The 22,945-nt window shown below is 40.9% G+C and overlaps 1 protein-coding gene and 1 long non-coding RNA gene across 5 annotated transcripts in view; one reads left to right on the top strand and one right to left on the bottom strand.

Annotated features, from left to right (window-relative positions):
• The window catches only part of CNOT3 (CCR4-NOT transcription complex subunit 3), a 40,697-nt gene extending 40,400 nt beyond the window's left edge, over window positions 1-297 (bottom strand). For 2 of the 4 annotated variants that reach the window (XM_072425822.1, XM_072425828.1), the window contains exon 1: window positions 142-297. The gene's annotated coding sequence lies outside the window, so the exon portion shown is untranslated. Of the gene's footprint in view, window positions 1-14 lie in introns of all 4 variants that reach the window. The other 2 variants (XM_072425827.1, XM_072425823.1) reach the window with 2 other exon arrangements.
• Window positions 298-566: 269 nt separating this feature from the next.
• Window positions 567-5,466, top strand: LOC140340692 (uncharacterized). The gene is made up of 2 exons (XR_011922706.1): window positions 567-2,280; window positions 3,023-5,466. It is a non-coding gene; the product is annotated as an uncharacterized lncRNA (long non-coding RNA).
• Window positions 5,467-22,945: the final 17,479 nt, after the last annotated feature.

Genomic DNA, 22,945 nt, shown 5'->3' with positions numbered 1-22,945 from the left:
TGAGAAGCTCTCACCGCCCCCAGAAGGATGCAGAAAGGTGGGGAAAGCCGCTTCCGGTTTGGGAGCTTGTTTTGGGTTTATTTCCCCAACGTGAGCGCTTCTGTCAGTAATTCTAATGTCACAATAAAGTGGGACAGCAACCTCTGTGACTGCATAGGCTCTGGCGGCTTCTTTATTGCCTCTTTCGCTCTCCGTCCACAGCTCGGAGGGATCCAAAATGGCGGCGACAAACTCAACCTCCCCCTCTCTCTCTCTCTCCCTCTCGTTCGCTCTCTTTCCTCGTCTTTCACTCTCCTCCACGGAGGGACCGAAACACAACCCCTCCACACGTGTTCTCAAATCCTATTGGACAAGTGTCCTGTCAGTTACACGAATTCTTCTCTATGATTGCCTCTCAGCCAGAGAAGCCCTTCCTGTCTTCGCGCGATTGGGAGAACCTGCTAGCAAATGGGGCGGGGTGGACTGATTCTGTTGGAAGAGACGCCGTCAATCAAAGTGATATGCAAGCGGGAAGGCAGGCGGAGCTATGCAGTACTAGCGGATTGGTTACTTAAAGAGGAAGAGCTCAGTCTGAGCAGAAGTTTTTTGGTAGTATGGCAGTCACGGTTTACTGGAAATAGAATACGAATGTTAACAGAGGCCGCAACAATAGCTGAAAAGTGAGCCGCTAGTGACTAGTTGATGGATGAAATAAGAAGAGATTGTAGGACTACGATATCACTTGTGGGACAGTTCTTCTGGGTTTGGCGAAATTGCAGAGGTTTTAATGGTACTCGTGCAGCTTTGCTTTGTTGAAGTTGTCCTAATTCCAATGTTGGTGTTGTAGATGTTAATCTGCATCTCTGCCGGCTAAGACACCTTTATTAAACAGAATGTAGCATGATATTAATATTTAGATTGTTTTAGACTATGTAGGTCGTGTGGGTTTGGGTAATTATAATATTGCTGTTTGTTATTTTAATTATGACAATTAACATATGCCAGCAACATGTAATGATTGTATGGAATCTGTTTATACCAGTGTTTTTCAACCTTCTTAACACAGGGGAAGCCATAAAATAACTTTCAGATCTTTGGGAAACCCCCGTTATAGTTACTATATCTGCAACTCACTGTACATTAGTGTGATGGTCCGTTGGAAGAACGCCTCTTTAATTGCTGATCCATGGGAGGAATGTCTTCATAACAGATAGCCAAAAAGACTATTGATGTCGGTAATAACTGACCACAGATGGAACAATTGGTCATGGAACCCCTAGCAACCTCTAAAGAAACCCTAGGGTTCCATTAAACCTTGCTTAAGAAATACTGGTCTTTACAACAGATGAATCTGATTTTGGTCATATTGGGATTATAGATTTGTTTATCTTCACCTTGCTGTAATATAGATTTTCCAAAGTCCTCATCTTAGGCAATATTTGAGATGGCTCCATCATGCTTGTGTTTCCTGAACATCAACAGGCACTTTCATTGTAGCAAGTGTGTAAAAGAGCCTCCATCATTGCTGTTGCAGGGAAACTCTGTAGACAAGAGGCAGGTTATTCAGGATAGCTGCCTGCACCCCCCCCCCCCCCCCATACATATGTTTACTAGTTACATTTGTTTACTAGTTATAAGGTGTAGAAAACAGGCAGTATTGTCTGATGTTGCAAATAACATTCACCGAAAGGCAGCAGCCTGAAACCACATGGCTACATGTTACTGGTGAAGCCTGCCTTGGGTTAACTTGCTATGCCCAGCTGTCCACAGAGCAGCCAAAAGGGCCATTGCCTGCAGGTCCATCATATGACTTGGGTTAGGAGGGGCTGTTGACCTCAAGAAAACTCACTCCCTCTTTTCTAGAGCTGCCCTGACTCTCTGGAATGGTCTCCCATTTCCTATTCAGATTGCTCATATTTTCTGCTCATTTAGACAATCACTCTTTTTCAAAACCCTCACTACTCGCCCACCAATTCATACCCCCCTCGTATTGTGTGCTGATTACCCCTCCTCCTAGATTGTAAACTCTTGAACAGGGTCCTTTGCTCCTGTGTCACTGTCTGTATCTGTCTTATTTGTAAAACCTATTTAATGTATAGCACTGCGTAATATGTTGGTACAAAAAAATACTGTTTAATAATAATAATAATGATGAATCATGATAATGCATTAGTGCTTTAGAGATGAAGACACAATGAGAAGAGCATGGGCAACCGCCTAGTGAAATGGAAACCAAGGCGATGATTGACCGTGCATTTAATCCAAAATTAATACCTAGAGGACTTTTCTCTTCTTTCTCAGGTTAGTCCTTCTTAAATATAATTGTTTTGTGTGGCTTCTCCACATGTGCATTACTAATTTTGTAGCATTGATTAATTGCATGACCAATTTTGTAGCCTGGGTTAATCACTTTGAACTGATGGCCACCATAGAATATTACCTTGAAGCTAAGCCAATCCTTTTGTATCTAATCCCAAAAAATTGAGTGATAGTAGGTGATGATCCTTTTATTAATACAAAATTCTACTCAAATGAAATGGCTTGTAAGATTGATATGAATAAGCTATATATGAATGCACAGATTTGTGTGTTTTATTTATATATATATATATATATATATATATATTATTATAAAATCCTGCTCTTGTTAACCAGTTGGCCCTGTTTCCTGTTCTCCTGTCATTAATAACCAGGACTGCAAAAAACCATGGTCAGGTATCATGTCCTTCCATGTGATGAGAAGTATACCATGCCACATAATGGGACACACAAAATCATGAAATCAGAGTTGATGCATTTGGTCACCATACCATTTCAACTCTTTTACCTGTAAATCTTCCCTAACCTACTTCAGCCCTGTTAGTCTAAAACAAGGTGTCACCTCTTCTCTCATCATCTCTGTCCATTCAACCCAATCCTGTAGAGAGCTTTTGACCAGTGATTAAATAAATGTTTATTTCCTAAATTTACCCTTCTTTGATCTATCATGCTTTTTTTATTTATACTCTTCTAAATCCTGCTTCTTTGACAATGCTGTTTACAGGTATAGGGGGATCAATAATCCTGGTGAAAATGAAGCAGATGATCACACTGTCCTCTTGTGTTTAGACTGACCTAGATCATGAGACCCACACCTTCCAGAACTACTAACAATGTATACAAACCCACATTATCAATACTTTTAACATCTTTTAAAGTAAGATCCTAACTAGAAGGAATACAAAAAGTCTAATTCAATGTAGTCACATTTGACCTTCCAATATTTTTAACCTGTTGTGTATTCTTTGTTGGACCAGATCATGTGTCATGTAAGCAATGTTTGAATGTATTAAAAATTTTACAAACTATAATCCTGATGGGGGTCATGACCCTGTGATGGTCCCCAATAGAAAATGCCTAACACACTACCTGAGGAAGGGCCCAGCCATTTCCAAAAATAGAGAAAAGGCTTAGAAATGAAGCAGCGTGTGATGGCAGTTTAGCAGAGTAAAAAACGTTTCCCAAAGTCAAGGCAGCATATAAAATGTTGTCCCCTTCTGCCTAAATGGGAAACGCAAATCGTACACATTATAAATGTCAGCCATGTATACATTTTTTGTGTTTCCCATAGATGGGATTCAACCCTTAAAAAAATTACAAGCAAGCATTTATAATCTGCTGGCAAAGTCTAAGTTGGGCTGGACAAGTGTTCATGTTAGGCTGCTACAGGTTGGTTTTCCATGGGCTATTCAGGCAACACCATCTTTATATGTAAGCTGGTGAGGCCTCACCAGCTTACATATAAAAACCCAGCCACTAAGGTGGTACAACCATACCTATACCCTTGTAGGGTCCAGTGGGGCTTCCCCAGCCTTCCATATTTATTGTATGTATTGTTTAGTGTTTATTCTGTAGGTAACGGTATCTCAAATGTACAGTATCAGGGAAATTCTTTTGCTAAACTCCCAGGTTCCTATCCATGATCTAGAAAGTAGAAGCTTACCCTGTAAGTAAGGAATGAATTGGCTGAAAATTTGGCCACAGAACCCCGATTCAAAGTCAAAGCTATGTGGTATCCCACTCCAGGGAGATCTATGATTTTAAATTTTAAATTCCAAACAGTTTTTACAAGAAGTTCCTCAAGAGAAACGGGAGAGGAATTTCGATTCCATAGGAACACCTTTTTGTCTTATAATAAATCTTAAAACACAAGACAAAGTCGTAAAGTGTTGTGTACAGTTTTTAAATCAATGGCAGCACTTTGGCTCAGTGGTTAGCACTAGCCTTTGCAGTGCTAGGTCTCAGGTTCGAATCTTTGCCAGGCCTCTATCGGCATGGAGTTTGCTGGTTCTCCCCGTGTTTGCTTGGGTTTATTGGCTTCCCAAAAAAATGACCTTAGAACAGGAGTGGGCAAACTTTTTTTAGTCAGGGCCACAATCTGAAATTGACAGAGGGGCCGGGCAGATGGAAGAGTGGGCAGGGTTATGCCATCATGAAGCCACTGAACGTGACGTCATGATGGTATAACCCTGCCCACCCTCCCATCGCAGGCTCTGAGCTTGCGATGGGAGAGTGGGCGGGCTGTGTCACTGTACACAACCCGCCCACTCTCCCATTGCAGGCCCAGATCCAGAGAACGTGTTCCTCGGCTCTGCCTTAAGCTACGTACACATGTCAGATTTTTATCGCCCGATAATCGGCATCGGCCAATTATCGGGCGAAAATCTGCCGTGTGTACAGTCGGTGTCGTCCATCGTCCGGACGACCGACCTGCCGGATCCACGGACGATGGACGACAGCCGATCGTAATGAAAGTGAAGGGGAGAGCGCGCAGCAGGGTGCCGCTCCGTCGCTCTCCCCCTCCCCTCTCCATAGAGCATGAACGGTGCTGTATGTACAGCACCGTTCATGCATCGTGCACTCCCTTGTCGTTGGAAAGGATCGTGAAAGATCCTTTCCAACGACAAAAATTGGCAGTGTGTACACAGCTTTAGACTATTAAAGACGTATAACTATGGTAGGGACATTAGATTGTGAGCCCCTTTGAGGTATAGTTAGTGACATGACTTTGTACAGTGCTGTGCAATATGATGGCACTATATAAAAACTGTAAAAAAAAAAAATGTCTTACCAACAGTGTTTTGTCAATAATACATAAATGCCTTGATAACAAACATATACCTTTCAAGAGGTCATCCTTTAGCTGGCATTACTTATAAGATACTGGTTAAGAATGATCATTAGTCAAACAGTTGTCATTGCCTCATTTTGTTGTTTTTTTTGTGTAATTTAAACACCACACCTAAACTGCAGTCTCTACCAGAATTTGCTGCATGCAATGTGTCTATGATCATTTGTCAAGCCATCAAGATTAGGATGGATTCTTTGGTGAATGTAATTTATTTCTGCATCATCAAGTATCGTTCATCATCACATGTAATTATTTTGTTTTTGCATAGTTACATCTATCTGTCTTTACATCAATAAAAATATTACTCTCTAATTTTACATGCAGGTCTCTGTTTTCTTTGTACATGTCAAATTGAACACATCATTTACAGAAACTGTTACAAATCATATCCATGACATAATAATTACAAGAGGTTCTGTATGGTGTCAATTTTCTCACAAGTCAGTCAGCCCAGCCCTGAAAAAGTTTTAAAATGGTAGTACCCTCTCTAGACAGCCTACTCTCCTAACCAGGTAAAGCAACCAGCATGTAATGGACTTTTGAATTTCTGTGGGGCAGCAAAAAGGCTTAGTTGAGACTTTTCCAAATTTAGTAACCTTCTGACTATAACCCAGTAGATTTGTGGGTATATGATAAGTTCCAAGGCACAAAGAATAAAGTTACCCCAAGACAAATTTCAAAGGCTGGCTCTACCAGCACAACAGATGCAAGAAACCACATGGTGTTCAATCTGGGATATGAAATAGTTAGGACTAATGGGTGGAGATGTACACTAGGCCATTACAGAATCGAATCTATGGGACAAGGAACAGGAGTACCTTGACTCTGCTATCCGTTCCATTAGGCTTGAACAGCTTAGACTGGTGTAAGAAGGTTGAAATTGTAATTGGTCATCACAACAGGCACAGGTTTGTGGACAACTTGTGTTGAAAACTAACCCCATAAACCATTGAAGAAGCACCAGATCGTTTAATCAAATTGAGGTATTGGGGGTAGCTTATCAGTGGCCGAGGGAAAATTAGTTAAAAGAAGGCAAAACAGTACATGGAATATGTTCAGTTTTTTCTGGAAAGAATATTTCTAATTTCACAATTGTCTTTTTGTAGGGGACACAAAAATCAGACTTATTTGCTAGGACAACAGCAGTAGCACTGGACTGGATATGCTAGCTCTGGATCTTTTTACAAACATGTTAGAAACTATGGGCAAGAATCTTGCTTTTTCAAGAGGACAGCCTGTCACTACCATGTTGAGGCCCTGCAACTGACAACATGGCTTTTGAACTGAAAATGAAAAAGTAAATAGTGCTTTTGACAACAAAACAAAAATGTCTTAACTGTGAATATGCCTTCACCACCTTCAGAGATTAGTTAGAAAGGTTTGGAATTTCTGCAAACTATGGCAAATAGAGGTAAGCACGTTAATGTATGGATGGCTGGAAGGAATTATCCTGACCCTAGATGCATGGTTCTTTTCCAGGGATTTTTTAAGGTTTGAAGAAATTGTCATTGTGCCCCGACCCCAAAATGAAACTAAGAATATGCCATACGTTCGACATAACATGCTTTTAGAAAAAAAAGTAGCAGTTAAAGCAAAGAGATTCTAACTAAACCAAGGAAATACATCAGTCTTTATTGGCATACAGAATCACTCCTGTATAGGAGGGCTTAAGCCGTTATCTACAGGTAGGTCCATAAATATTTGTACAGAGACAAGTTTTTGGGTTCTGTACATTACCACAATTAATTTTAAATAAAACAACTCAGATTCAGTTGAACTGCGGACATTCAGCTTTAATTAAATGGGTTGAATAAAAAGATTGCATAAAAATGTGAGGAACTAAAGTCTTTTTTAACACAATCACTTCATTTCAGGGGCTCAAAAGTAATTGGACAAATTAAAAAGCTGAAAATAAAATGTTCATTTCTAAGATTAGGTTGAAAACCCTTTGCTAGCAATGACAGCCTGTAGTCATGAACTCATGTACATCACCAGATGCTGGGTTTCCTAATTTCTAATGCTCTGCCAGGCCTTCAGTTACTGTTTGTGGGCCTTTCTGTCCGAAGTTTAGTCTTCAACAAGTGAAATGCATGCTCAATTGGGTTTAGATCCGGTGACTGACTTGGCCATTCAAGAACATTCTTCTTCTTTGCTTTAATAAACGCCCCGGTTGCTTTGGCTGTATGTTTTGGGTAATTGTCCCTCTGTATTATGAATTTGAGCAGACAGTATGTTTCTGAAAACCTCAAAATTCATTCGTCTGCTTCTGTCCTGTGTCACATCATCCATAAACACTATTGTCCCAGTTCCACTGGCAGCCATGCTCGCCATGTTTTACAGATGATGTGGTATGCTTTGGATCATGAGCTGTTCCACGCCTTCTCCATACTTTATTCTTGCCATAATTTTGGTAAAGGTTGATCTTGCTTTCATCTGTTCAAAGAATGTTTTTCCAGAACTGTGCTGGATGTTTTTGCGCTAAGTCCAATCTAGCCCTTCTATTCTTGAGGCTTATGAGTGGCTTGCACCTTGCAGTGCACCCTCTATATTTACTTTCATGCAGTATTCTGTTTATGGTAGACTTGGATATCGATACTAGTGTTGGTCGAATAGCTCACTATTCGACTCGGCAGCTATTCGCTCGAATAGAGCAAAAAAATTTGTGTGGTCGAATGTCAAAGTCGAACACCATTAAAGTCAATAGGAGGAAAAATTCGGGTTTTTTTCAGCACTGTGTGCACTTCTACAGCCTCCAAACAGATGTAAAAAAATACATTATAAAAGGATACATAAAAAGATACATTGTAAAAAGATACATTGTAAAAGGATACATAAAAAGATACATTATAAATAGATACATAACACTATTACATACCCTTGTGCTTCACATGAAGATTAAAGAGCACCTGTCACATCAATATTAGGCTAAAGCTAGGTACACACTTCCAATAATTTTTGTTAGAAAATGAACGATTACGACCGGTCAACGATTATGCACGATTATACTTGAATGATCATATTGTGCACAATTCTGTGCATGCTGTAACAATATGATCGTTCATATATAATCCACCAACAGTGTCCACACACTAGATACAATCGTTCGAACGATGCAGGGAGGGACATGTAAAGGAGAAAGTGTACCGCAGAAACATGCACGATCACTGAATGACCGTACACGATAGATAGTGAAAGATCGTCACCCAATCAGATCCACCGTGGCTGTCGTTCATTTCCAACGACAATCCTCGTTCGTCAGCGTCCTTGGTCACACTTTTTGGCCAATCGGTTGTTCATCGGTCGTTCGTTGCTCGTTTCTATTGATAATTATTGGACGTGTGTATGCAGCTTTAGTCTACACGGACTGTTTCCCCAGCGTTTAACCTGAGGCTTTTTAAAGCCCAAATTTGAAGTCCCCATGCATTCCCATGGGCTAATCTACACCAGGACGTTTCCTTCAGGCACATTTTTGAGCGTTATCTTAAACGTTGCTTGCAACATTTAAAAAATTAAAACGCTGGATAAACACAGGAAAACGCTTCCATTGAACTCAATGGAGGCTTTTTCAAGCGTTTTTAAGCTTTTATGAAAGCTTCCATGAGAACAATGGGGGCTTTTATAAACATTTTTAGGAGGACTTTGGAATCTAGAAGACCCCTTTAATAAGGAGACTCCCAGATCTCCACCACCCCACCCTAGGGAATGAGTACAGGGGTACATAAATCCCCTTACTCATTCCCTGAAAGGGTTAAAATATAAGTAAAAAATAGGACAATGCTTTAATGTTAAATTATTTTAATAATGTGTGTGTGTTTGTGTAACTTAACTTTTTTTACAGGTTATCCCAATGACAGGAGGATTTCCAGGGTTGCAATGAACACAGCCCTGGAAATCCTCCTGACAGTGAGGGATTGCAGGGCACTAGGGGTTAAATGAGGACATTAAACACCTAGTGAGGGGTTAAATGTCCTCATTTAACCCCTAGTGCCCTGCAACCTGCCTCTCCATTCACCCCTAGTGTTCTGGCTGAGGTTTTACATTTCTCAGCCATTCAGCACTAGAGATGAATGGGGAGACTTGTGCCAATTCATCCCTAGTGCTCTGCGATTGGCTGAGAAATAGGAAAACCTGATGACAGCTCAAGCATCATCAGGATTTCCCTTTCCTCAGCCAATCAGGGAGTAGAGCAGTCAGTGGAGCTTTACTATGCTGACAGCTCTGCTCCCCTGATCACTCCTGCAGCCCTAGAGGAGCTGTGACATGTTTTGTATGTGTAATACATGTCACAGCTCCTCTAGGGCTGCGGGAGCGATCAGGGGAGCAGAGCTGTCAGCATAGTAAAGCTCCGCTGATTGCTCTCCTCCCTGATTGGCTGAGGAAAGGGAAATCCCGATGATGCTTGAGCTGTCATCAGGGTTTCCTATTTCCCAGCCAATCACAGATCAGTAGAGGTAATGAATGGAGATACGTATCTCCATTCACCCTCTATTGCCCTGGTATTGCTTGCGGTTACAGCTAATTGAAGGCACCTGCTTTCAATTAGCTGTGACCGCAAAGTTCCCACGGTCCGGGAATCCCACAATGACATTATGATTCCTAATGTCATTGTCAGATAACCTGTAAAAACTAAAAAAAAGAACAAGTTAAAATAAAAACACATACAAATAAATTAATTTAAGATTAATTTATATATTTTTTTTTAAACTTTTTATTTCCGGAATTTTTGCTGTCAAATCCTGTGTTTTTCAGGTAGGGTCTATCCGAATTCGAAAAGCCATATTCGGGTAGAATATAGGGACAACCTGAATTCGAACATCAACACTAATCGATACGCATACTTCATGGAGAGTGTTATCTGCCTAACTGATAATGACATAACAAAGGAATTGCCCACACCAGCCCATGAAATATCCTTTGAGTCAATAGTCCAATTACTTCTGAGCCCCTGAAATGAAGTGATTGTATCAAAAAAGGCTTTAGTTCTTTACATTTTTTCAACCCATTGAATTAAAGCTGAGAGTCTGCAGTTCAACTGCATCAGAGTTGTTTGATTTAAAATAATTGTGGTAATGTACAGAACCAAAATTAAAAAAAAGTTGTCTTTGTCCAAATATTTATGGACCTAACTGTAATTGTCATTAAGCAGATTGTCCAATACAGTACAATCAGAAGTCCATATAAGCATAAAAGTTCACAAACAGGTAATGGGGTTGATAAACCACGTGTCTAACATTTTTGGCACAGAAATGATTGTCCACCATCTTGGATTCATGTTCAAGCTGGTAATAACTGCAAGGGTTTCTTATCAGCCTTCAAGGCCATCCTGTGCTCAGCTTTCAGGGTCATCCCACTGACCGGTTCTGTTAAAGGTGTTGCTCTCACAGTTATGTGGTATCTTTACTTCCCAGAATCCTTTCCAACAACTACCGTTTCCCCGATTATAAGGCAGTGTGTTATATTTTTTTGAAATGCCAAAATATGCCCTAGGTCTTATTTTCAGGGGATGTCTTATTTTTCCATGAAGAAGACTACAGTACACATTTATTGTTGAAAGTCACTCATGATCACTCATGTTCCATTGATTGTCCCATTCTGATCACTCATGTGCCGTTCATATTCCCCTTCTGATCACTCTATGCCATTGATTGTCCCCTTCTGTTCACTCACCGGTAATTAAGTGCAGGGATCAGCAGCTTGCTTCCTGGTGCAGAATGCCGGCTTGTTACTTTCAGTTTCACTCTGCACTGCAGCCAGGAGCAGACACGTGCTGCAGCCAGCATCAGGGAGACACACACAGGATCAAATATCGGGGGATGTCTTATTCACGGGTGAGTGTCTTATTTTAATTATTTTTTCAAAAATCAGGGGTGGCTTATTTAATGGGGATGTCTTAAAATCAGGGAAACACGGTAGTACTCCTTCCCCCAAAACCTAACTATTCTTCATATAAGCAGAGTATATTTTATATGCTTTATACAGACCCCCCACATTTTTTTATCACAGTTATGTGGTATCTTTACTTCCCAGAATCCTTTCTAACAACTAGTACTCCCTTTCTCCACAAACTAACTGTGTTTAGGTGCATACATAGTAGTTAATTCTGAGTTGTTTTTTCACTCTGTGTGTTCTGTGTTTTCCCTTAGGTCAGAAAGTTTATTTTAAGACATTACCCTCTTAAGATCTGCTAAGGATCAGATTATTATTAATATTATTATTTTTTCTATGTCCTGATTTGCAAATCCTAGGCTATGTTTACATATTGGATGTTTCTTTACCCATACCAACAGTAGGATTATTGTTTGTGAAGAAAATCTTGTTTAGAAAATGGAAAATGTAATACGTACTGTAATTTTAATTTCCTGATAAACTCCATATGATGGGTTAATCCCTTTCCCCTGCCTCTGTCAGGACCTAACTGGATAAGTTCAAGGCCGATCCTACACCTAGCGATCCGTAACTAGTTCTCCTCAAAAAACACATTTTTTTGTTTTTCTAATTGCTCTTTGCCAGCAGACAGTGTAAAATAACTAGCACACCCAGGAAGGGAAGTTAAAAATACTTAAAGCCCACCTTTTTCAAACAAAACTCACTACAGGTAAGGCTGCCAATTTAATGCACTAATGACAATGACACTGATTTAATAAAGCTCTCCCAAGACTGGAGAAGATACACTTTAACCCGTGAACCTGGGTGATCCAGCAAACCTGGAATGGATCTGGTGCAGGATTCAAAAAATTTGCTAACAAACAGCAAAATACTTTCAAGAAATCCATTCCAGGTTTGCTAGATCACCCAGGTTCACTGATAAAAGTTTAGGTTTTCCAGCCTTGGAGAGCTTTAATAAATCAGGCTCAATGTGTGAGCAGGAGACTAGGTTCTCGCCTTACAGTAGGTGTCTAAAGGCAATTGAAGATTCCAATGGCGCAGGAAGAGGACATGCTGCGGGTTGAATGAGTTGCAACCCCTAAAAGGTTTTCTGTTTGCCATACAGATGGTTCTGATATTCCAGGAGGCACTGAGGTCTATTTTTTCTTTGGTTGCCCCCAACAGAAAAAAAGGAGTGCTGAGGTATTCAGGTATTGGAGAGTACTGCTGATGTAAAAATTGTTGGTCCATTGACCATCTTCTGGAAGAATGGAGCACAATCTCCTGATAAGATGAAAGGTTGGTGTAACCTTTGGGCTGAGGCCAAGCATTGGCAACTTAACTCCCCTATCTGAAAAGAAAGGCAGTAAAAAGCACTTAAGCACCCAGAGATACAATCTTCAAAACTCTCTTGGCTGAAATGACAGCCACAAAAAAAAGGTTTCCTTCAGCAACAGCAGGTCCAGTGAGATCTTGACCCTAGTCTGAATGCATCTGATACTAATAAAAGGTGGATCCCTTCTTGTGTGAACGGGTGAATGATGGTAAATCTGAAACCTGACCTTTCAATGTATTAAACACAAGGCCCATATCTGAAAGAGTTTCAGAATAAGTTGTGGGAAGACTGCTACAATAGTGCTTGGCGGAGCCTATGGTATCAGGTAGCGGTTTTGACCCTATGCATAACGAGCAACCTGAAGCTGGACCTGAATGACCTATGTGGCAGTAACACACAGTTTGATCCAGAAATCTTTAAAAAAAAGTCCAAAACGAAGGTCTCACTGATTTTTGAACTCAGATCACTGGTTTCCAGAGTGCTAGACTTTACATCATAGAACCCCTACTAACAAGGAGAAAGTAAAGGCTCTAAATTATTTTCAAACATGATTATTGTTTGTATTGGTAATCGTTTTTCTGGCTATTCATAACAACTTAGGTGGATCTGCCTTTGCCTTTCAAGATCCAGAGCATCAGGTGCAGCTTTTTTTGCTTTTTGTGCTTCAGATGGAACAGAGGACTTTGAGAGAGGAGATGCAGAAGAACTTAGAGATGAAGTGGAGCCCAAACACGCCTTAGAATCAGACACAATGGCCATCTGAGCTAGTCGAGCGTGATGACTAAAAAAGGTGAGCTCCTTTGAGAAACACTTCAGGAACATGTGGGCCAAAGGCATCTGGGAAAACACAGTCCAGTATTAGCTCACCTAACCCTAGGGCTTGCTGGAAAGGAAAACCTTCAGATGAAGTTTCACAGTTTGTGGTTTGTTAATTTATGCTATTACTTCTTAAATTCTTGCAGGTACATTCACCTAGCAGTGTCTTCAATTTAGGAAGATTTTAGAAATTCAATTTTTTTTTGCTTATTTTATCTACTTTTTAGCACATGATTTTTAGACTCTTCTAATTGGACAGTAACTGGAAACTTAAGTACATTTTGATAACTATGTATACCAGCTGACAGACTCAAGTTGTCAGTGCTTAGTGAACATGCTTTGCTAAACCCTGCACAGCAATGGAACTTAATAATCATCTAATCCACAGCACAAGGAAATTATTTCAGTACGCAGATTTGCAGGGTACTCATCCCAGAGCTTCCACTGTCACATTGCATTGTGAAACATAACAATAATTTCAATGTAGGCAACCAAACGAGGGGTTCACATTCACAACCTCATTTGCCCAAGTGGTGCCTTTCTACACACTGAGCTTCAAAGCTCAGTGTGTAGAAAGGCACCACTTGGGCAAGTGAGCTGCATTCATCTATAAAAGGGGTTTCCACATGGACTGATTCTAATTTTGCATAATAACATTACACACACACATTTAATTGATTGAAGGCTCCTTAGCACAGAGCATAAACAGATCTACTTGAATCATGGAGATTCCCTACCAGGTGTGAGATTGCAGCAAACACAGAACTTGACAGTGCACTTCTGTCTGCAACAGGAGACACACCTGAACACATGCTGTTGTATGTCTGTAAACAACTGTCTTGCAGCATGTCGGCTCTTAAAGGAGAATATATTTATTCATATATTGTGCTGTGGCTCCACAGACAATTTTATTTGTGACATACAAAAAATATATAAAGCTTTCATTTAAATTCTATCAAAAAGCTCTGAAACACCAAAGGAATGAACTTCTCTTTAAGGCACACACCACAGACAATGAAACCCCATCCACGACACGCATCATTACCAAGTACAATAGGAATCACAGTTTCATATGCAGAACTTTATTTATATTTTGAAATCAGACCCCAAAAAGTAATTTTAATGGAGACAATCAATTGCCATCAATTAAATATAGAAAATCACGATATCTAAAAGACCAACTGGTATCTAGTCACTTCCATCACGAACCCCAAACAAACGTTCAGTCCAAAACTCCAGGCACCTTCAAATGTGGCCACTGTAACCAGTGCCGCTGGATTAAAGAATCTCTAACCATCACATTACCAAATGGCAAGAACCATAGACCCCTACATTATATAGATTGCAGCACGGTTGGAGTCATATATTTGATTACATGCAACTGTGGGGCTTTCAGTAAGACCAAACAACTCTTCAGAAAAAGGATCTATGAACATATTCATTCAATCACTGTAGAAAGAGTTACTAACACCCATATGTTAACATGTGGGAACAAGGCATCATTACGATACTAATGTGCTAAAATTTTCAGGATTAGAACATGTACCACCCAATACTAGAGGAGATCTAGGAAAAAAAGTCCTCCAACTTAAAACCAAGTGGCTCATCACACTAAGAGCCACACAAAGTCAAGGCTTGAATGACAGTATTAGTTATAAACCATTTTATAAATTCCAAATGAAATTATCAATTGTTATTGTATCACCTATACATACCAAATTTACCAACCTACCCTACTCCTATTATACATAACCAAGAGATCTAGGTACATAAAAATATGCACATACGTCAGAAGTTAATGGACTGCACTGCATATACGTTTGGGGAAAAAAAATAAATGGGTTTGAGATCCCACCTGTCATTTTACTAACAACACTTTGTATAATTGTCAATATGTAATCTATGCAAGATATGTTAAAATATCATTGGTTTTAAACTGTATTTCTTATGGTCCTGCGGTGGCCATTTATCAACAATTATGCATACATAATGTACATGTAATTAAGCAATATACGAGGGGGTGCTGAAAAGTTCCTGGCTTTGCCCAGAAAGAAGAGAGCCAGAGTTATGAAATAACACATTTATTCAACATATTCCCCACTGGTGCTGATGCACTTGGTACAGCGTGATTGCAGGGTTTTAAAATCCTTTCAATACTAAAATGAAGGTCCTTCAAACCTCTGCTGCAATCTCTGATGTCACACAATAAAAGGTATCTATGGGCATTTCCTTTCCGGCTATGTTTTCACTACTCCAACCAATTTTATGCCTTTACCACATTTTCTGAGGGTGAATCTTTGCTCAAAGAATTGGGCCTAATTTTATCGGACACATCTTCCAAATCAGCAGCAGGTGGAGATCTTTCTCCTCTTTCTCCAATCTGGACCCCAGCTCCAGGACATTCTGCAGCAAGAAGGAAAAATTCCTGAATTAATAGGTCTGCTTTTGACCTGTGTCCTAACAAAAAAAAACTACCCGTGAAAAATAACTGCCAGGGGGCGGATACCAGTGGGTGTGTACAATGACCTAAACGTCAGGATAGTTTCACTTTCACTTTGTGTATGAATGCAGCATGTCATGTACTGCAGCCTTACATCTTTCCCTGTACAAACCGCCATATCTCCTAAACACTAGGTCCTACCGACCTGAAATTTTCAGGGGGGACCTTCATAGCTAGCAGTACCCCAAATTTCATCTCCACACCTTTAATAAATTATAAAATATGGGGGTCATAATTATAAAAAGTAGTAAAAATTGAACATCAGGGTTGCTGTTTAAAAAGTTATCGGTGTAGTTGCACCTGTTGTTGCAATGGCCTATTGATGAAATTTTGGGGGTGTTAGCCACAAGTATCCCCCACTAGCACCTATGAATTTGTTCACCTGCACCACATCGTTCATGGAAAATTGGGGTTCAGGTGCTGGAAGCCTCCAGCAATGTGTAACATGGTAGTTTTTTTTCGTGGGCGAAATTCCACCTGTTCTGGAATTGGCCTATTATTGAAATTTTGGGGGGTGTTATCCACAGCTGTCCCCCACTTGCACCTCTAGTTTTGTTCACCTGCCATGCAACGTTCCAGGGAAATTGGGGTTCAGGTGCTGGAAGCCTCCAGCAATGTGTAACAGGGTCATTTTTTTTTATGGGTGAAGTTCCACCTGTTCTGGCGATGGCCTTTTGATGAAATTTTAGGGGGTGTTGGCCACAGGTATCCCCCCACTTGCACCTATGATTTTGTTCACCTGCACCACACCGTTCCTGGGAAATTGGGGTTGAAAGTAGGGAAGGGGACAGTGTACTGTATTATGAGCATTTTCTAGTTTTGTGACAGGTCTGTATAAATTTGGGGGTCGCACCTCCTTGCTATGTAAGTGGCCCCAGGGGTCCCTAATTTGTTTTTTTAATTTTAGGCTTCTAGACACACTAGCTGAGCTGTGGAAACAAATTATATACTTTTTTTTTTCTTTGTGTCTATTAATACAGTACATGCCTTTATCTTTAAGTTTAAAATTGCTTTTTTTTTTGTGATCATTTTAGTTTTTTTTATGTTTGTGTTTTTTTTCAGGTATTGTGGTTTATTGCTGACATCTTCTGCCCTCATAAATAACTGTATAGATGTAATTCCAGTTTTTTTGAGGCTTTGGTATTTTATTTGTATTCAGCTGAAGAGACATTTTTTGTATTTGTAGTCATCATATCCAAGAAGTTCTACTTTGTAAAAGTGCAGAATATTTGTTTTGTTTTATCTTTATATATGTGCTTTGGTTTACAATGTATCTACTGTAATTTACTTCTGAAAACTTTTAAAACATTTTTAAAATACAGATACGACAGGAATCATTAAGTACCATACACATTCCACCCTGGGCTACTAAAATATAATTTATTGCTAATTGGGTTTGTAATGTTCTTTTATGTACTAAGCGCAAAACAGCAGCAATTTCACTCAGGGCTCATTTGGTTTCATTAAATCAATGTGCTAAAATTATTTAATGTTACTTCTATTTTGTTTATGATATTTATCTCTCCACCAGAATCCAGCACTATGGTAATATGTAAAAGGGAACCTTATCGGTGTTGTACTTGCGAGGAAAGTATGTTTTGTAGTTCCAAAACATGTAGAATTACAGGTAGACCCTGGGTTAAGGACATCTGACATATGGATGCCTCCTAGATACGAAGGGGACTTCCCTGCTCGGTGTGTGCAGAAAACTTTTGATAAACTTTTGACTGTCAGTTTTTGTTTTAAATAGCTTTTTTCCTTTCCGTGCTGACCTCTAAGGGGGAGTAGTCAAGGCTTCACAGGTGATTTAAGTTTCTGGCAGACTCACCTTGAGCTTGCTCACTGCTTGGCTGGTGAAACAAGTGGCTTTTTAATCAAGTGGAGTTTGAAAACAAAAGGAGGTAAATCCTTAAAGTAACCACAAACTGTAAGTAAACTTTTAAAACTCCTTCTAAACAAACATCGTAACTGGGAAAATGAGTGGTAGCCAGGTGGAAGGTTTGTTTCAGTGCACAGTATGCCACATGTATGCACAAATGGAGCAACAGCTCCAAGGTGAATACGGCTGTGACAGATGTGAGCAAGTCGCCTTTCTGGTATCTCGCGCATTGGAGAGCTGGAGAAGAGCATTGCAACACTGAAATCACTGGATCACCTTGAGAGGGGTCCCCTGCTCACTGAGCGGGCAGTTAATGGCTTAGATGTAGAGGGTGGAGAGGTTAATCAGGATGAACATGTAGGGAGTTGGGATTAATGTAGTTAGAGGGAGTGGTAGGGGCACCCAGAAAAGGAAGGCCAGCCCTGTGTTTGAGCACCCAACATGTTTGCAAAGTTATGTGAAGATGTGCAGGTGGCAGACCAAGTGGTGGCAACTCTAGATGTTACTGCTACCCCTAAAGCTGCGTACATATGTCAGATTTTTCTCGCCCAATAATCGGCATCTGCCAGATATCGGGCGAGAATCTGGCGTGTGTACAGTCAGCGTCGTTCATCGTCTGTGGATCCGTCCTGGCGGATCCACGAACGATGAACGACGACCGATCCTAATGCAAGGGAAGGGGGAGAGCGCGCAGCAGGGTTAAATAGAACAAGTTATATTATTTGTATGAATAACAGGATGCTGAACATCTGTTACACTAAAGGTAAAATGTGCCTGCATCAGCTTTATTTACATGTAAGGAGTTGTTTTTGCTTACTCAGCATAACTGCATATGTAAACTATGCCTATGTTTTTCTGTATCCTGTATGTACAAAAAAACGTTTTGTCAGAATAAACATTAGAGAATATTCCTAAGACCATACTGTGTGTGTTATTGGGATATCTCTCCAGACGTTTGTCTCTGGGGGTGAAGGAGAAGTCAGGGTGCATTCGAGGAACTGGAAGTAGAAGCAGATCCTTTCAGCTGGGGGCTCGTTCCGGGATAGAGCACACAGGAATTTGGTAAGTACGGAAAGTCCCTGCCTTGAGGCTTAGGGGAATTCCGATCCTTTCCGAGACTCTCTTTTGCTTCTATCCTGAATCCACTTAAGGTAGACTGAAAGGGAAAGTATCCATCTTTAGGGAAGATAGACTAAACTGTGGACTTATTTGTGAAGTCCCCAGAATTAAATAGACTACTGGCCAAGTCTAAATAGAGGAATTCTTTGGGGAAGAATTTAAAAGAGGAATTCTTTAGGGAAGAATTTAACTATTGTCTGCACCCTGGTTTCTCTTGTCAGCCAATTTCTACTGCTTCTTATCTGTCGCTTTCTTATGCTCTCTTTTATGTTATGATGTTATGAAGCATTAAGTAATTTCATTTTGTGCTGAAGGTAAGCAGCAAACGATACTGTGAAAACTGTACTAACTTTATTGTGTGTGTGTCCTGGAGAACCGTAAGACTCCCCACCACTCTGGCGGGGGGAAACCCGCTGACCCAGAAACTGGTGAACGCAAGTGACGGTTTTAAGGGATAATACTAACAGGCAGTTGAGAAGGAAGATGAGCATAGACATAAGTCCTCTGTACCCAGTTGACAGGAATTGTCGGAGCCTTTATGGTTCAGTACAGCCAGTCCTGAGGAGAGTTCAGCTTCTGTCTCAATTAAGTTACAAGAAATAGGTGCAATACAAGGAAAGGTCTCTCCACCCCCTCCGTATGTAGGAGAAACATGTAAGGATTATGTAGCCCGTGTCTGTGGCACAGACAGATTATTATTTAGCTACTCCTTGGGTGGATAATATGACAGAATGGATAGAGGGGATGAAGAGTGTAAATCCATTCCCTCAGGAAGGGGCTAATGACACCTTTCATATGGACATGGTTAAGGGGTTTATGTTTAGGAGACACTGATTGTGTTAAACATAGAGGGACGTCCTCTCCCTTTTCCTGTAGATTCTGGTGCTACTTGTAGCACTTTATGTGAGGATTATTATAGTGGTCCAAGAGAGAATGCTGAGCCCTCTGTGGGAATTAATGGGATACTTACAAGATCTTATAAAACTCCTCCTCTCTCGATCCAACATCCATACAATCACCAGTCAATGTTCACACACTGTTTCAGGATCATTCCAAATTGTCCTGTGAATTTATTAGGGAGAGATTTGTTTGTTCTATTGAGGTTGCAGTTGGGGATTAGTAAGACGGGACACCTACATGTCACATCTTCAGTCATGCCCATCCATGTACCAAACGGTAATTGTTTTTTATATTTGGAATGCCAATCACAGGATCTGCTACTTGATCAGGTTCCTCCTGAGGTTTGGGCAAATACTGACCAAGATGTTGGCCTAATCTCTTGTACACCATATAAGGCAATGCCTAAGCCCGGCACTGCACCTGTTTATATTAAACAATACCCACTTTCCCCAGAAAAAGAAAAGGAAATTGAGCATGTTGATGGAATTCCTAAGGACAGGGGTTATTGAAGAAATTATTTCCCCCTTTAATACACCTATCAACCCAGTGAGAAAGACTGACAATACCTTTAGGTTTGTCCAGGATCTTAGAGCAGTAAATGCTCAGATCATACCCATAGCCTCTGTGGTTCCAGATGTGCCATCTCTGCTATCAGCCGTCCCTGCCCATGCAGAATTCTTTTCTGTTATGGATTTAAAGAATGCATTTTTTTTGTCCCAGTTAACAAGGAGACATGGCCACTCTTTGCCTTCACATTTAAATATCGCCAGTATACTTGGTGTAGAATGCCTCAGGGTTATGTAGACTCCCCGGTAGTCTACTCCATTGTCCTCCAAGCTAAACTGCGCCCTTGGACTGCCCCTCATGGTTCTGTCCTTCTACAATATGTGGATGATCTCCTCATATGTAGTTCTACTCGGGAGGCCTGCCAGGCAGACTGTGTTAGTTTATTACTGTGGTGATGTGAATGTGGACACAAAGTTTCAAGGAAGAAACTACAATGGTGTACGGAAAGTGTTGATTATTTGGGCTTTGTTCTCGGTAAAGGTGAGAGGAAAATCAGCCATGCCAGAATTACCGCCGTACTGGGTATGCCCCGCCCACAAACCAAGAAAGACATGTTAACCTTTCTTGGCATGATTGGTTACTGCCGCCAATGGATAGCTGATTGTTCCTACTATGATAATATTCTGTGACAAGCCATTAAAACTGATATGCCTGATTTCATTAAATGGTCTGATGAAATGTTACAAGCTTTTAGTCATTTGAAATGTGCAATGGTTTCAAGTCCTGGTCTGGGCCTACCCAACTATGGCGTCATGTTTCACTTATTTGACAGGGACAATTGTAAAATTATGGCAGGAGTCCTGGCGCAAGAACATGGAGGCAAATTTCGCCCTGTTGCCTTTTTTTCATAAATGGTACCGGTACAGGTTCAGGGCATGCCTGCGTGTCTCAGGAGTTTGGCAGCCTGTCCCATGGTCGCTGAGATGGCCACACCTATCACCCTAGGTCATCCTACCACTCTGCATACCTCACACAATGTTCAGGCTCTATTGAAAAACATACATACACAACATATGTCAGCACAAAGACTGAGTGGATATGAAGTTTTGTTGCTATCTAATCCTCAACTTCATATTAAATAGTCAGCACCCACATTCGCTCCAATGGCTATACTAAATGCCCTACTTGGATATAAGGGAGAGCAGGATGATTTGCCTCCTCCCCACGAATGTACTGAACTCATACATGAACACACCTCACCTAGACCTGACTTACAGTCCACACCCATTGAAGGAGCACCTGAGATTTTTGTTGATAGATCCTGTTCCCGCCCCAATGACAACACTTATCATGCGGGATACGCTGTGGTCCAACTCCCTGATGTTATTCTAGAATTGAATCCTATACCTTTTCAGTCAGCCCAAGCAGCTGAACTGATTGCCTCACTAGAGCCTGTTGTCTTTTTGAGGAAGAGATGTAAATATATACACTGATTACAAATATGCCTTTGCGGTTGTACACGATCACGGGGTAATCTGGCAGAGAAGAGGCTTCATAGCTGCAGATGGGAAGCAAATCTCACATTCCACCCTAGTACACGATCTCCTAGCCGCCATCCAATTACCAAGTAAAGTTGCTATTGTCCATTGTAAAGCACATACTGGCCTCCAAACGGACATAGCTAATGGAAATGCCCTAGCTGACAAGGCAGCAAAGGAGGCTGCTATTAGACAGGCAGCAACAGTTCAAATGCCCTCCCTAGTTTCAGGAATTACCCTTACTGACAATTTATTGCTAAGCCTCCAGGATTTGGCTACAATAGTGACAAGTTAGTATGGCAGTCAGTAGGTGCAGCAGAAGACCCTGCTACAGGTCTTATCTGCAAAGAGGGGAAACCATGTATTCCAGTTGCAAGCGTCCCAATTTTATTTGCACAAACTCATTGTCTTGGCTATAGGGGAGCATAGGCAACCACTGACCTTATTAGGAGAGATTTTTTTATACCAAGCCTTAGATCAAAGGTACAGTCCTAAAGACAGGAAGAAAGCAGGAGTGTGCCCTTGTAATTGTGGATATGTTCTCTAGATGGCCGGAGGTTTTCCCTACTACCAATGAAACCACACAAATTGTGGTAAAGATTCTGTCACAAGAGTTCATCCCCAGATGAGGATGTCCTGTTCAAATTAACTCAGATAATGGCCCAGCTTTTGCATCCAGGGTATGTAAGGAGCTTTCCAAAGCCCTTAGGATTGACTGGAAGTTCCACCTCTCTTACCACCCTCAGAGTTCTGGGGTAGTATTACTGGAGGCATGTTCACTAATTGGAAAATGTTTTTGCCTGTAGCCCTGTAGTACCTGTAGGATGCAGCCTAACAAGAATACTGGTTACTCACTATTTAAGGTTCTAATAGGAAGACCCTTCCCCACCCCTTGGGGTCCAAAGGCCCCTGTGACAGAAAAAGGGGATCTAGAAGTAGTACAGGGAGAATATGTGAGGAAACTTGTAGAAACTTTAGATCAAGTTGAAAAAGATGTTGCTCGTGCCTCTCCTTTCTGGCCTGGCAAAAGGACGAAGACAGACTGAGTTCCCGTTTGGACCACCCACCCGAGTGGTTTATCTATAATATAATGCTCCCTAAGGAGGTTTTTGTCCTGTTGTAACAGCACTTACAATTATATTCCTGCTAATGTTATTGGAGGTCCCTGTGCATTATCCAGGCTGACTTTGGCTCTTCCCAGTTAACCCCCTATCAGGGGAGCTTACAGATCGGTTACCAAGACTTTATCAGAAAACTGTGACTCTACTCTATCCCTTCTCAGCCGTGCAAAATATACAAGTTTGGGGGCCTCTATATTGGGAATGCCTGGACTGGC

The sequence above is a fragment of the Pyxicephalus adspersus genome, chromosome 11, assembly GCF_032062135.1.
Source record: "Pyxicephalus adspersus chromosome 11, UCB_Pads_2.0, whole genome shotgun sequence".
NCBI classification, from domain to species: Eukaryota; Metazoa; Chordata; class Amphibia; order Anura; family Pyxicephalidae; genus Pyxicephalus; species Pyxicephalus adspersus.
The sequence above is the reverse complement of the archived record's forward strand: the minus strand, read 5'-3'. Positions and strand labels throughout refer to the sequence as shown.